Consider the following 14,244-nt stretch of genomic DNA (forward strand, 5'->3'; position numbering starts at 1 on the left):
CATGCGACCTATCCGGAACCGCCACGTCATTGATGACCTCATGGCAGCCACGCCCCAAACACTTCACCAGTCATCGTCTGACGACCAATACTGAGGTGCCAGATCATAGGGGCGGGCCTCTGCGAGCCAGCCCGGAGTTGCCACGTCATCAAGACACCTGACACCCTCTGCCCTATCAGGGCCTGCCACCTCACGGACATGCTCAGTGAGGTCCTTACCGGACCTAGCCTCTGGTGCACTAAGTGCCTGAGCATGCCCAGTAGCCTGAGCAACAGGCTCAGAAAGCAGACTATCAGTTTGAGCATGCTCAGTAGGCACATCCCAGCACTTAGACACAGCACGAAGTCCAAGTACCTGTGCAAAGAGGCTGTTAGGGTTAATTGTGGGAGCATGCTCAGTAGCCTGAACTGAGGACTTAGTCTCAGACATAACACAATCAGGCTGAGCATGCTCACTAGGCAAAACACCGGGCTTAAACTCTGGCTGGGGTAAATCGGCGCACGCATGCGCACTAGCCGCCTCTCCACACTTAGACGTAGTGGAAGGAACAGCCAACTGGACGACCCGAGGCACGGCCAAGAACGGCAGCCGGCACCTGGGCGCAACAGGAACCGCAGCAGGCTGCTTGCGGCTATGGCGGCACCGGTTCGTAACACTTCCCTTTGTGTCCTTCATTCAAACTGTGTTTCCTGCACCCACAAATCAGCATTGTAGATCTCCCACATCATTTCCTAGGAGAATATCTGGAGGCGGGCCACTCATCACCCCAACCACACATTGCTTGACCCCAAAGCCAAAGTCCAGATCTACAGTCGATATTCCTGCTTTCTCCTCCAGCCAATTCAATAACAATCCCTGGTCCACGATGTATCACCTCTAGCTGAACCACCCAGGATCAGCTATTGTGACAAATGCCCCAGAGTAACAAAATCCAATGACTCTCTGTCCATCCAGCACAACCTCCTGTAAGTGCTTACTTTGATGGTAAGAGGAACTCAGGACTGTGTCTCGCACCCCACAAACCCATAGTGGTTGACCACGAGTGTCGGAGTCATTAGGCAAGTCAACTTGAAGTTGTGAGAACTCTTCCCCCATTGTATTTGGCTGTAGAGAATGAACAGGTTGATTTGGTGCAAGGTCATTCCTCAATCCACCAGCAGGGCAAGTGTTTTGCAAATGCCCAGGCTGCCCACATTGATAACATCTCCTCAGCATCATACTCCTTCCAGTGTTCATTCTGGAGAAGGCAGTCGGAGAACCTGGTGACGATGGCCGGAGACCATACAGTCCAACAGGGACATCTGTGGTGCAGAGGTCAGCGATACACTCCAGTGGAGGTGGTTGTACCTCTTCCTCAGGCGGGACGGAATGCACAAAATGCACCGGACCAGGTGGAGGTGCATGGGGGTCCCTCTGAGTCCTTGTGGGACAACTGGATTGCAGGTGCCAAGGTTGCCCGCACCCATAACATCTCCTTTCTGTGATTCCCCCACGGCGTGGTCGCAACTGTTCGGGCCCAGAATTGTGAGACATGGGTGTCATTGGCCTGCAGCTGCATGGAGAGGCAGATATAACTGGAGAGGGCCGGGGCGCAGGAGGACCAAACTGTGGCTTATTGTCCAGAAGCCTCCTCCATTGCGGTTGGATAGTAAGGGCCTCATGAGCCAGGGCTGCAGCTCGATCCAAGGTGCATGGCGTGCGCTCTCTGACCCATTCCCGTATTTCTGAGGGACACTTGGAAAAAATTGTTCTAAAAGAAATACCTGTATAACATCTTCCAAGTGAAAGCGTCTTCCACTTCCAGAAATCTCCACCTCAGTGATCTTATGGGATATATCCTAAACGAATCCCCCGTGGTGCATGGAAGTTCTTGGAACTGTGCCCTATGTTTTTCTGGGGTGATAGCATGGTATTCCAGGTTAGTCCGCTTTACAACGTTGTAATCCCGGTTCTGCTGTGAGTCAATGGTGCGGTAAGCCTCCGACAGGCTTCCGTTTAACAGTCCCACTAACAAACGCAGCCAGCCAGAGTGGGGCACCTCCATCACAGCACACTGCTGCTCAAAGTCCTTGAACAACCCTTCCACATTTCTGGAAGCCTCATCAAATGGCTTGAAGTCCACCCAGGTGATCCGTACAGGCTCCTGGATTGCTGGGTTTACACTCCAACTCTCATTACTCCCTCTGTCGGACTCCATTGCTTCATGTCTCCTCTGTGCTCGGCAAGCAGCCTCCTCCTTATACTCCTGAGATACACCTGGGCCCAGAACCGCCATCTCTTCTTCGAACCACACCAACCACTGGCTTTTTGGGGCAGGGATCCCCGTCTCCAGTGCTTGTCCGTCAGACATCTGGGAGGAGGTGGTCTGGCTCGCACCCACCAGTAGGTCAATTAAGGCCTCTTTACTCAGTCCATGGTGCTTCAGGCCCAGATCTCTGGCTCTCTCATGTAGACTGGATGCGGTCCAGTCTCTGTACTCCCTCTATGGGTGGATCTCCATTGGGCTGTGCTCTATTGATCCCACTGCTGCCACCAGTTGTGACGGGGTCCTACTCTCATATCACACAATCAACAGAGCGAGAGATGAGTGAACAATCCAAAGCATATTTATCCCATGCTATACAGAATGACCATCAAATAATCCACCACACAGAGTGTAAAATATTCCAGTAATGGCATAAATGTCCCGGGGATGAGTCACAATCCTCCAGCAGTCCTTTTCCAGGGAAATCGGGGTTTCTCACAGTCTCTATGGGGTGTCAACATCCCCCTCAGAAGTTCAACCTTGCTTATTCTCTTGTCATTCCCAGCCTGACTGCCCAATTCTTCAGATAAGCAGAGAGTTTAGGTGGATCCCAGGCCCCCTCCCCCAGACTTAGGAACAAAAGCCCGGCAGGGGAGGGATTAGACCTGCAAACAGGACAATGTACACACAAGGAATACAGAATGGACAGTGAACCACGCCGAAAATATGAACCTACACAACATGATACACAAACCACAATATCCCACCATCACATCTCTGCTCCACCCGCGGCTGTTAGCTGCATATGTCGGCTAAGAAGCAGACATTTACAGGGAATAATGCCAACTTGCCGTGCAAACCTCCATTAAAGGGATAGATGCGACCTAGGATGTATAGGTATGCCCTTCGTAAAGAGGTTAAACACTGCTATTATTTTGCACATAACTGTATTAGCTAAATTAGCTTAGTTGTGTTTTTTTCATTGTTATTTTTACACTTGTTTTTATATTATTTTTCACTCTGTGGTTTTTGGCTCTTGTTGGTCATGTCATGTTTAAAATATAGCTGCTCTTTTATACTTCCTGGCATGTAGCAAAACTTTATCAATACACTCACGTGTGGATTTCATTCATTTTGGCTGTGTTTTCAAAATAAATGTGTAGTGGGGATAAAATCTCTATAACTTGCATCCACTTTCCTATAAATTTAAGATGCTTTGTTTTTTGTGCAGTAAATATACTTAGCGCCCAAAAAAAACACCAACATCTCACTTAATCTAAATGGCAAAAAGCATAAATCACTAAAAAACTAAAGACCCTTTTTTGTGGGTCCATAATCAGCATATCTCTCCAGATCACTGGCCGGTGATGGTGCTGATCAGCCAGCAAATAAGAAAAACACTTTTTTGTTGGTAGATCAGATCATTTAGGCCACTATAAAAATCCCTGTTGTTGGCAATACATCATACTGTGTAAGTTCACTTTAACCCCTGATACTGTCCCTCACATATTCCTATCGGGATTTATTGGTATATTTATGATACTGTAGAAAAGTATGTAATGCCTTTTTCATAATACACTCTACTGTATGTATCCCTGTATCCTACTTAATGATTTATTGTTTGTCCGTTACATTATTTTTATATGGAGCCCTACATGTATTATACTCTTGATATCACTTTTTTAATGGAAATTTTAATACATACAGATCCATAAAGATTATGTGACTTTTCAATGAAAAATGTTTAATTTCTCTATATGGCGTGTAGTTTCCAATGTGTATTGAGGTTTAGTCTTTTAACTATGCAGGAATTAGATGGAAAGGCATCATACTGAGAAAATAATGTTAATATCAATGCAAGTACTGAACAAATACGATACGTGCAAAATCTTAATTGGAGCCACTTATAAGTCAAATTGACAAATCTTTAGGAATGTGACAAAGTTACATCTTTAGGAATTCTTTGATGGCTGTCATTCTTTTACAGTAGAAATATCTGTGGTACTTGACTGAATGCATAATCTTCCCGTGAGTACAACAATATTGCTGGGCTTAGAGAAATATGATATTTTTGCTTACAATGCTACTTAATACACTTGTGCCATAAATGTTCATTGGGCTTTCTTTCGTCTTGTACTCCGCTATTGATTGACTATTATATCGGTTTCCTCCAGAGAAGTATTCTAACACAAACATGAATGCAGACACTTTGACAAGAAACTGCTGTGTTGGCTAAATCAGGGCAACCTACTTACTCACCATTTTCTGCTGTCTGAAGCAGCACTTTATAGAATACTTCTATGACTGACTGCATACAGTACATCAATAGACTACAAGAGAAAAACAGTTTTGGTAGACAGAGATAGCGGTGTTGGTCTCTATACCAGTGAGGCACCGGGTTGCATACGGCTTCATATTCAAGGAAAATCCTGTCTAATTTTGTAATTATTTGACACAATTTGAAACAATTGATCTTCAGTTAGTAAATTTGGAATTAATAGAGCACATTCCTCTTGTCTTCCATTGAAATCTTACTACAAGCCTCATACCCACTATACCCACTATACTGTAATAATATTAGTCTTTTTGATTTAAAGTAAAGAACTACCCTATCATCTTAGAGAACTAGTCATCATTGTTAGTCTAATGTTAGGTTTGTTGATGCCATTTAAGCCGACACTTGTCCATATGAATGGCGATCTCATGCTTGGACGCTGATACCCAAGTCTTGTACTCCCATTAGAACATCACTCCAAAGGCTGCATTTCCCTAGTGTTTGAAGGGATTGTGTGCCTTGAAAAAGCCAACTTGTAAGAATGGTCCCTTGACAAGAACAATAAGCTATAATCTGTTGTAAAATTTTGCACTAACACCCCCCATACATATTACACTAATATTGCAAAATTTAATGATTGTGGAGGCACCAGCCAACTGATCGTCAGGGAAGATGTTGACCAGACAAGTCCGATTTTGTACTTATGATTGTTTTGTTCTCCTGCAGATAAGCCAATGGCAGAGATCTCAGCCAGTGGCTTTCTCAAAGAGAACATGGAGCGCTTAGCTGAGGGAGAGCTTCTGTACATGTGAGTGACAAACAAGATGGCTATCGGTGAATCAATTATCAGAAGCATTGTTCAGCAGTCAGCCATCTAATGTCACCTTCTTACACTCATCAGGAGAACTGTAAACTAGAACAATATGGGAAGGGAAGCAAAAGGCCAGGGAAAGCCTACATCTGGCAAATACTATTGAGAACGTTGTGGAACGGAAGAACAGAGGCAAAAAAATCTGGATAATAAAAATATTGGAGAAAGAGAAACTAATCGCAAACTGAAATGTTTCTATACAAATACACAGAACATGGGCAACAAACAAGGAGCATTGGAGCTACTAACGCAGGAAAATAAATATGATGTCATAGGTATCTGTGACGCCCCTGGACTAACAGGTCGTCACAGGGTAGTGCACAATCTGCCCTCCCGTGCAATATCCACCTCCTTCTTGGTTATGGGTTCCCAACTACATGGTGTTGCCTACATCAGCTAATCAAAATCCTAGGTACACTCTGCACCACACCCACCAGACACACCAGTGGACGGCCTGAGTGGAATAGGGTCACCCACTTGGGGGGTTTACTAGTGGAGGTCAGCAGTAGGAAGTTGAGCTTGAGAGGTGAAAGAGAGAGGAGGTCAAAAGCCGGGTTCCTAAGAAGCTATCTAGGTGGCAGACGGTGGTCTGGGACTAGAGGAGCTGGAACCCCGGTCGCAGGGGATCGTGGCAAGGGGCACGGTACTGTTGAGTACATCACTGGGCTTGGACCAGGGCATGACGGGGTATGTGAACCCAGGGTCAGGGAGTAGCTTCAGGCAGCCTGACAATTTACCCAACAAGAACGAAGCCTTCAAGATCCGCTCTCCACCCGCTCCAAAATTGGGGTACTAGGGCAACGAGGGGGATAGGACTTTCCACTTAAACGGTCCAGAAAATCCCAAGTGTGAACCCTGAGAGCAAGCTCCCACACTTAGCCATAGTGGGGAGCGGGACCCGGCAAGTTCCATAATACCTGGACCGACAGAGAAGTAAACTTAGTGCCAGGAGGCAGGTCGCGGATCACCAGGCAGCACCATTGGGGATGGGACCCGAACTAGCTCCCCTCAGCGGCAGCGGTATACAGAACTTTGGTTTATCCAGTTGTCGGTGTCAGCTTAATGGACTGAGTGAGTACGCAAGTGACCCCCTTCGCTCCCAACAGCACTCCACAAACACCATTACCAAGTTCCGGGGCATCCCCCCTACCCGTAGAGGGTTCTAACACCTGGCTGCCCCATTCCATCCACCCCGGGTACTCCCAACTACAGCGGTGGTACTCCAAATTACCACATACCACGGGTGGCGTCACGAACTCTAACACAATCCCCTGTAAATACCCCCCATCATTTGAGTGGCCGCACGACCCCCGGGTCCGGAGATCCCTCGAGCCACCACGGATCCGGATCCGAGCAGCCCGGCTGCTGGCATGGGAGCGGCACATATCACTGAAACTTGGTGAGACAATACACATGATTGGGACACAAGGCTTCAAGAATACAACTTATTTGTGATAAACAGTGAGGAGGTGTGGCATTGTATATCAGAAGAACATATATCTCCACATACTTTGAAACTTCATAGACTTGGAAATCTGTGGAAGCTGTTTGGGTAAAAATACAATGAAAGAACAATGGAAAGGACACCATTGTAGGCATTTACTACAGGCCAACCCAAAAAAAATGTCCCAGAAAACACACAACAATAAATATATAATGTACATCTTTATTAATAGCACCAGAAATCAATTATATATATTCTTTAGGCAATAGGGAGAAGATATATAATTAAAATTACTTAAATCTCCTTAGCCAAAATCCTCATACCACCATCAGTCCAAAAATCACTGCCAATATTGCTGAACTGTCAAGACTGCAAAGTAAAAATGCAGTGGCTGTAGAAGGAGAATCCCTAGTAATTACCTGCTGTCATGTTCAGAGTCATAGTGTGATCCTGTTCCCCTGTCATGCACTCCAACGCGCGTTTCACTAACACTTCCACTCCGTGAATTGATTTCTGGTTCTATCAATAAAGATGTAATTTATATATTTATTGTTGTGTCTTTTCTGGGACTTTTTTGGGGTTAATCTGGTTTGGTGTATGTTCTAGATCAGGTTTATTGAAGTATTGGTTTCTTCTCTGATATATGGATTTACTACAGGCTGCCTGGGCAAGCTGAAGATATGGATGAACTCTTTATGCATCATATGGCTAAGTTCTAAACCAAATACAACATAGTGGGAGATTTCAACTATCCAGACATTTGTTGGGAATCTCTCTCAGGCAAAAGTAACAGGTCCAGCAAATTTGCATCCTCTCTGGCTGACAACTTTATCTTTCAACAGGTAGGGGAGAAAACAAGGGATCTGCTACCTTGGATATAATTCTTATGAAAAGGAAGGAAATGGTTGAGGAGGTAAGGGTGGCTGGGATCCTAGTAGGCAGCGATCATACTATCATAGAATTTTGGATAATTAAAGGAGGAAAGGGTGCTTTACATGCTGTGACATCGCTAACAATATATCGTCGGGGTCACATCATTAGTGACGCACATCCGGCGTCGTTAGCGACATCGCAGCATGTGACACCTAGGAGCGACGATCAACGATTCAACAATAGCAAAAACGTCCAAAATCGTTGATCATTGACACGTCGCTCCTTTTCATAATATCGTTGCTGCTGCAGGTACAATGTTGTTCGTCGTTCCTGCGGCATCACACATCGCTATGTGTGACACCGCAGGAACGACGAACATCTCCTTACCTGCGTCCACCGGCAATGAGGAAGGAAGAAGGTGGGCGGAATATTCCACCCGCTCATCTCCGCCCCTCAGCTTCTATTGCACGGCTGCTGTGTAACGTCGCTGTGACGCCGCACGAACCGCCCCCTTAGAAAGGAGGTGGTTAGCCGGCCAGAGCGACGTCGCAGAGAAGGTAAGTCTGTGTGACGGGTGTAATAATAATAATAATAATAATTTTATTCATTTATATAGCGCTATTAATTCCATAGTGCTTTACATACATTGGCAATGTAAGCGGTGTTGTGCGCCACAGGCAGCGATTTGCCCGTGACGCACAACCGACAGGGGTGGGTATGCTCGCTAGTGAGATTGCAGCGTGTAAAGTGCCCTGAAGACCTGTGAAGACTCAGACTTCAAAGTTGGGAAAGAAATGTCCAGGGAGGATGGGAAATCTTGAAAAATGATGTAGAGAAGACATAACTACAATACATTCTTATTTTGTTTCCGTTTTCTCTCAGAAAGTGAATCTAACATCAACTGATCTTCCCTGTACTGTTGAAGTAATAGAAGAATCCAGGCTAACTATAAACAGAGACATAGTGAGGGAACACTTAGTTAACATTAATGAATTCAAGTCTCCAGCTCCAGATAAATTACAAACCAGGGTACTGAAGGAGATGGCAGAGGAGATTTCTGAACCGTTCTCCATAATCTTTGAAAATTCTTGGAGAACAGGAGAGGTCCCAGAAGACTGGAGAAGAGCAAATGCTGTCCCTATCTTCAAAAAGGGGAAGAAAGTTGACCCAGGGAACTAAAGACCTGTCAGCCTGATTTCTATACCAGGAAACATCTTTGAACAAATTATTAAACAACATGTATGCAAGTACCTGAATGAAGATGAAGTGATTAACCAGAGCCAGCACGGGTAACTAATAATCGATATCAGACTAACTTAATTTCCTTCTATGACAGAATCATTGTCTGGGTGGATCAGGAAACGCAGTACATATAGTACTGTACATCTTAGCTTCAGCACAGCACTTGACAAAGTATCTCATAACATTCCTATTGGGAAAATGACCAAGTAGGGAAATTTGAAGGCAACTGTTAGGTGGATTCATTACTGGCTTAGAGATCGGACCCAAATAATATTCATAAAAGGCTACAGAGCCAGTTGGAAGAATGTTTCAAATGCTGTACCACAGGGCTCTGTCCTGGGCCATATGTTTTTCAACATCTTTAGCAATGTTTTAGATGAAGGAATTGAGGGTAAACTGATTAAATTTGCAGATGACACAAACCTTGGAGGGATAGCTAATACTAGAGAAGAGAGAGGATTCAACAAGATCTAAAGAAGCAGGAACAGTGGGCAGTAACTAATAGAATTGTTGTTAACAGGGAGAAATGCAAAGTCCTACATCTGGGCAAGAAAAATGAAAAAAGCATATACAGAATGAGAGTAATGGGACAAAGCAACAGCATGTGTGAAAAAGACTTGGGTATAACAATCGGTCACATAATAAACATGAGTCAACAGTGTGATGTAGCACCAAAAAAAGGCAAACACTGTTCTGGGATGTATTAAGGGAAGCATAGTGTCTAGATCATGTCAAGTAATTATCAATCCCTACTTCTCTTTGGTCAGGCCTCATCTGGAATACTGAGTCCAGTTCTGGGCACCACATTTTAAAAAAACATTGAAAAACTGGAGCAAGTTCAGAGAAAAGCGACCAGAATGATGACTGGTCTGCAAACCATGTCCTATGAGGAACAGTTAAGGGATTTGGGAATGTTTAGCTTGCAAAAAGAAGTCTAAGGGGTACTTCACACACAGCGAGATCGCTACTGAGATCGCTGCTGAGTCACGGTTTTTTGTGACCTCATTAGCGATCTCGCTGTGTGTGACACTGAGCAGCGATCTGGCCCCTGCTGTGAGATCGCTGCTCATTACACACAGCCCTGGTTCGTTTTTTTATTGTTGCTCTCCCGCTGATAAGCACACATCGCTGTGTGTGACAGCGAGAGAGCAACAATCCTGAATGTGCAGGGAGCAGGAGCCGGCGTCTGACAGCCTGCGGTAAGCTGTAACCAAGGTAAACATCAGGTAACCAAGGTGATTACCCAATATTTACCTTCGTTACCAGCCTCCGCAGCTTTCACGCTGCCAGTGCCGGCTCCTGCTCCTTGCACACGCTAAGCTAAGCGGTGTGCGCTGGTAACTAAGGTAAACATCGGGTAACCATAACCGATGTTTACCTTAGTTACCAGTGTCCGCAGCTTCCAGACGCCGGCTCCGTGCAACCGCAGCGTCGCTTGCACGTCGCTGCTGGCTGGGGGCTGGTCACTGGTCGCTGGTGAGATCTGCCTGTTTGACAGCTCACCAGCGACCATGTAGTGACGCAGCAGCGATCCTGACCAGGTCAGATCGCTGGTGGGATCGCTGCTGCGTCGCTAAAGTGTGACGGTACCCTAAGAGGAGACCTAATAGCAGTCTACAAATATCTCAAGGTCTGTCACACTGTAGAGCATTCAGCCCTATTCTCATTTGCACAAGGAAAGACTAGAAGTAATGGTATGAAACTACATGGATGGGGACACAGATTAGATATTAGAAACAAGTTTTTGACATTGATAATGATCAACAATGGAACAGGCTGCCATGAGAAGTGGTGAGTTCTCCTTCAATGGAAGTCATCAATACGAGACTGAACAGACAACTGTGTGGAATGATTTAGTGAATCCTGCTTTGAGCAGAGGGTTGAACTAGCTGACCAGATGTACATCTGTGATCATATTCCTGAAAAAGGAGATTTTATCTCCAAAATGCATTGAATAAAAGATCACCATCAAGGACAATTTGTGTATTCCGATGTGTCTTCATGGCAGTTTCATATTTAGGAAATTCTAAAATTGTAATCCAATAATACCAGGATTTATCAGGGGTATCTTTCAGAGATGCCCAGAGATCCTACTTCCGCATAATCTCCTGCTACTTTGAAAGCCAGAATTTTGTTTTAGGTGTTTCCTCTTGTTTCCACTGGATTGTAATGTAAGCTCTGGCTGTATTTGTTAAATGATGTATTACTGGTTTGCGCAGGGGTGGATATACCATCCACTGTCCACTCTCACAGGGTGGGGGATATTGTTTTTGGTGGTAGTGTGAACCTGGCTGGTTGCGAGTTAAAAATGCGTGCAGGTCATGCCTCTTGAGCGGCTGCATGTCGCTGATTACTCGGCAAACCAAGGTCTTTGCCACAGTAAAGACAGAGAATAAGGCAAAAAGTTCTTTTTTACTGTATATTTTAGTTCAACCAAATTTACGAGTGTGGTAGAAGGGACATATCTTTAGCACAACTGCTTCATTGTACATCCTCAGATAGATAACAATACATGCTCATATACAGTAGATAACAATAAATATAGTTCTTTGCCCAACAGACTACTTTCGCTCCCCTTTTTTTAGAGGATCTCCAAAGGAGTCTCTGAACTATTGGGGGGAATGAGCCGTCCATCTCCAGTCGCTGCCAAAGGTTCCGAACACAAAAGTGGATCCCTGCCACATTGGAGTTGGGGCTTACCCCCTGCCAGGAAGGGTCAGAGGCTCAGCTTGCAGTACGTCCTTTGGTACAATGTCAAGATTTTGGGCCATTCGTCTGTTTTTAGCCCTCACATCTCTTGTAAGTTGTTGCTGTCTCTCAGAGAATTTCACACTGTCACACCATCGTTCTGTTGCCTTAGAGTTTACGTATTCAGCCTTTAACTGCAGCCTGTTAGTATAATTCAACTTGCAGGTTAGTTTTCCACTCAAGTCAATTTCTATTTAAAGATCTAAAATGGAGGCAAGTCCTGTTCCCTGTGACTGGCTCCTCCCCTTGTGGCCTAATCCTACAACTTAACTCTCACTTATAATACTGTCATCTATTCTATAGGCAATAGGCTATAGACAATTTCTATCAAGGCTACATCTTGCCCTACACAGTACACTATCACATAACATACATTGTTATCCTCTACGCAATATATACATATATATATATATATATAGTTAGGTCCAGAAATATTTGGACAGTGACACAAGTTTTGTTATTTTAGCTGTTTACAAAAACATGTTCAGAAATACAATTTTATATATATAATATGGGCTGAAAGTGCACACTCCCAGCTGCAATATGAGAGTTTTCACATCCAAATCGGAGAAAGGGTTTAGGAATCATAGCTCTGTAATGCATAGCCTCCTCTTTTTCAAGGGACCAAAAGTAATTGGACAAGGGACTCTAAGGGCTGCAATTAACTCTGAAGGTGTCTCCCTCGTTAACCTGTAATCAATGAAGTAGTTAAAAGGTCTGGGGTTGATTACAGGTGTGTGGGTTTGCATTTGGAAGCTGTTGCTGTGACCAGACAACATGCGGTCTAAGGAACTCTCAATTGAGGTGAAGCAGAACATCCTGAGGCTGAAAAAAAAGAAAAAATCCATCAGAGAGATAGCAGACATGCTTGGAGTAGCAAAATCAACAGTCGGGTACATTCTGAGAAAAAAGGAATTGACTGGTGAGCTTGAGAACTCAAAAAGGCCTGGGCGTCCACGGATGACAACAGTGGTGGATGATCGCCGCATACTTTCTTTGGTGAAGAAGAACCCGTTCACAACATCAACTGAAGTCCAGAACACTCTCAGTGAAGTAGGTGTATCTGTCTCTAAGTCAACAGTAAAGAGAAGACTCCATGAAAGTAAATACAAAGGGTTCACATCTAGATGCAAACCATTCATCAATTCCAAAAATAGACAGGCCAGAGTTAAATTTGCTGAAAAACACCTCATGAAGCCAGCTCAGTTCTGGAAAAGTATTCTATGGACAGATGAGACAAAGATCAACCTGTACCAGAATGATGGGAAGAAACAAGTTTGGAGAAGAAAGGGAACGGCACATGATCCAAGGCACACCACATCCTCTGTAAAACATGGTGGAGGCAACGTGATGGCATGGGCATGCATGGCTTTCAATGGCACTGGGTCACTTGTGTTTATTGATGACATAACAGCAGACAAGAGTAGCCGGATCAATTCTGAAGTGTACCGGGATATAATTTCAGCCCAGATTCAGCCAAATGCCGCAAAGTTGATCGGATGGCGCTTCATAGTACAGATGGACAATGACCCCAAGCATACAGCCAAAGCTACCCAGGAGTTCATGAGTGCAAAAAAGTGGAACATTCTGCAATGGCCAAGTCAATCAAAAGATCTTAACCCAATTGAGCATGCATTTTACTTGCTCAAATCCAGACTTAAGTCGGAAAGACCCACAAACAAGCAAGACCTGAAGGCTGCGGCTGTAAAGGCCTGGCAAAGCATTAAGAAGGAGGAAACCCAGCGTTTGGTGATGTCCATGGGTTCCAGACTTAAGGCAGTGATTGCCTCCAAAGGATTCGCAACAAAATATTGAAAATAAAAATATTTTGTTTGGGTTTGGTTTATTTGTCCAATTACTTTTGACCTCCTAAAATGTGGAGTGTTTGTAAAGAAATGTGTACAATTCCTACAATTTCTATCAGATATTTTTGTTCAAACCTTCAAATTAAACGTTACAATCTGCACTTGAATTCTATTGTAAAGATTTCATTTAAAATCCAATGTGGTGGCTTGCAGAGCCCAACACGCGAAAATTGTGTCACTGTCCAAATATTTCTGGACCTAACTGTATATATATACTGCTCAAAAGGTTAAAGGGAACACTCAAATAACACATCCTAGATCTGAATGAATGAAATATTCTCATTGAATACTTTGTTCTGTACAAAGTTGAATGTGCTGACTACAAAATCACACAAAAATCATTAATGGAAATCAAATGTTTTAACCAATGGAGGCCTGGATTTGAAGACACACACAAAATGAAAGTGGAAACAGGTCAAAATGAAAATCAAAACAAGACAAAACAAAATTAAAGTCGAAACAAGTCAAAATGAGGCTCAGTATTGTGTGTGGCCTCCATGTGCCTGTATGACCTCCCTACAACACCTGGGCTTGCTTATTATGAGGTTGCGGATGGTCTCCTGAGGGATCTCCTCCCAGACCTGGACTAAAGCATCCGCCAACTCCTGGACAGTCTGTGGTGGATGAAGCGAGACATGATGTTCCAGATGTGCTCAATCGGATTCAGGTCTGGGGAACGGG

Source organism: Anomaloglossus baeobatrachus, chromosome 3 (genome assembly GCF_048569485.1).
Source record: "Anomaloglossus baeobatrachus isolate aAnoBae1 chromosome 3, aAnoBae1.hap1, whole genome shotgun sequence".
In the NCBI taxonomy this organism is placed as follows: domain Eukaryota; kingdom Metazoa; phylum Chordata; class Amphibia; order Anura; family Aromobatidae; genus Anomaloglossus; species Anomaloglossus baeobatrachus.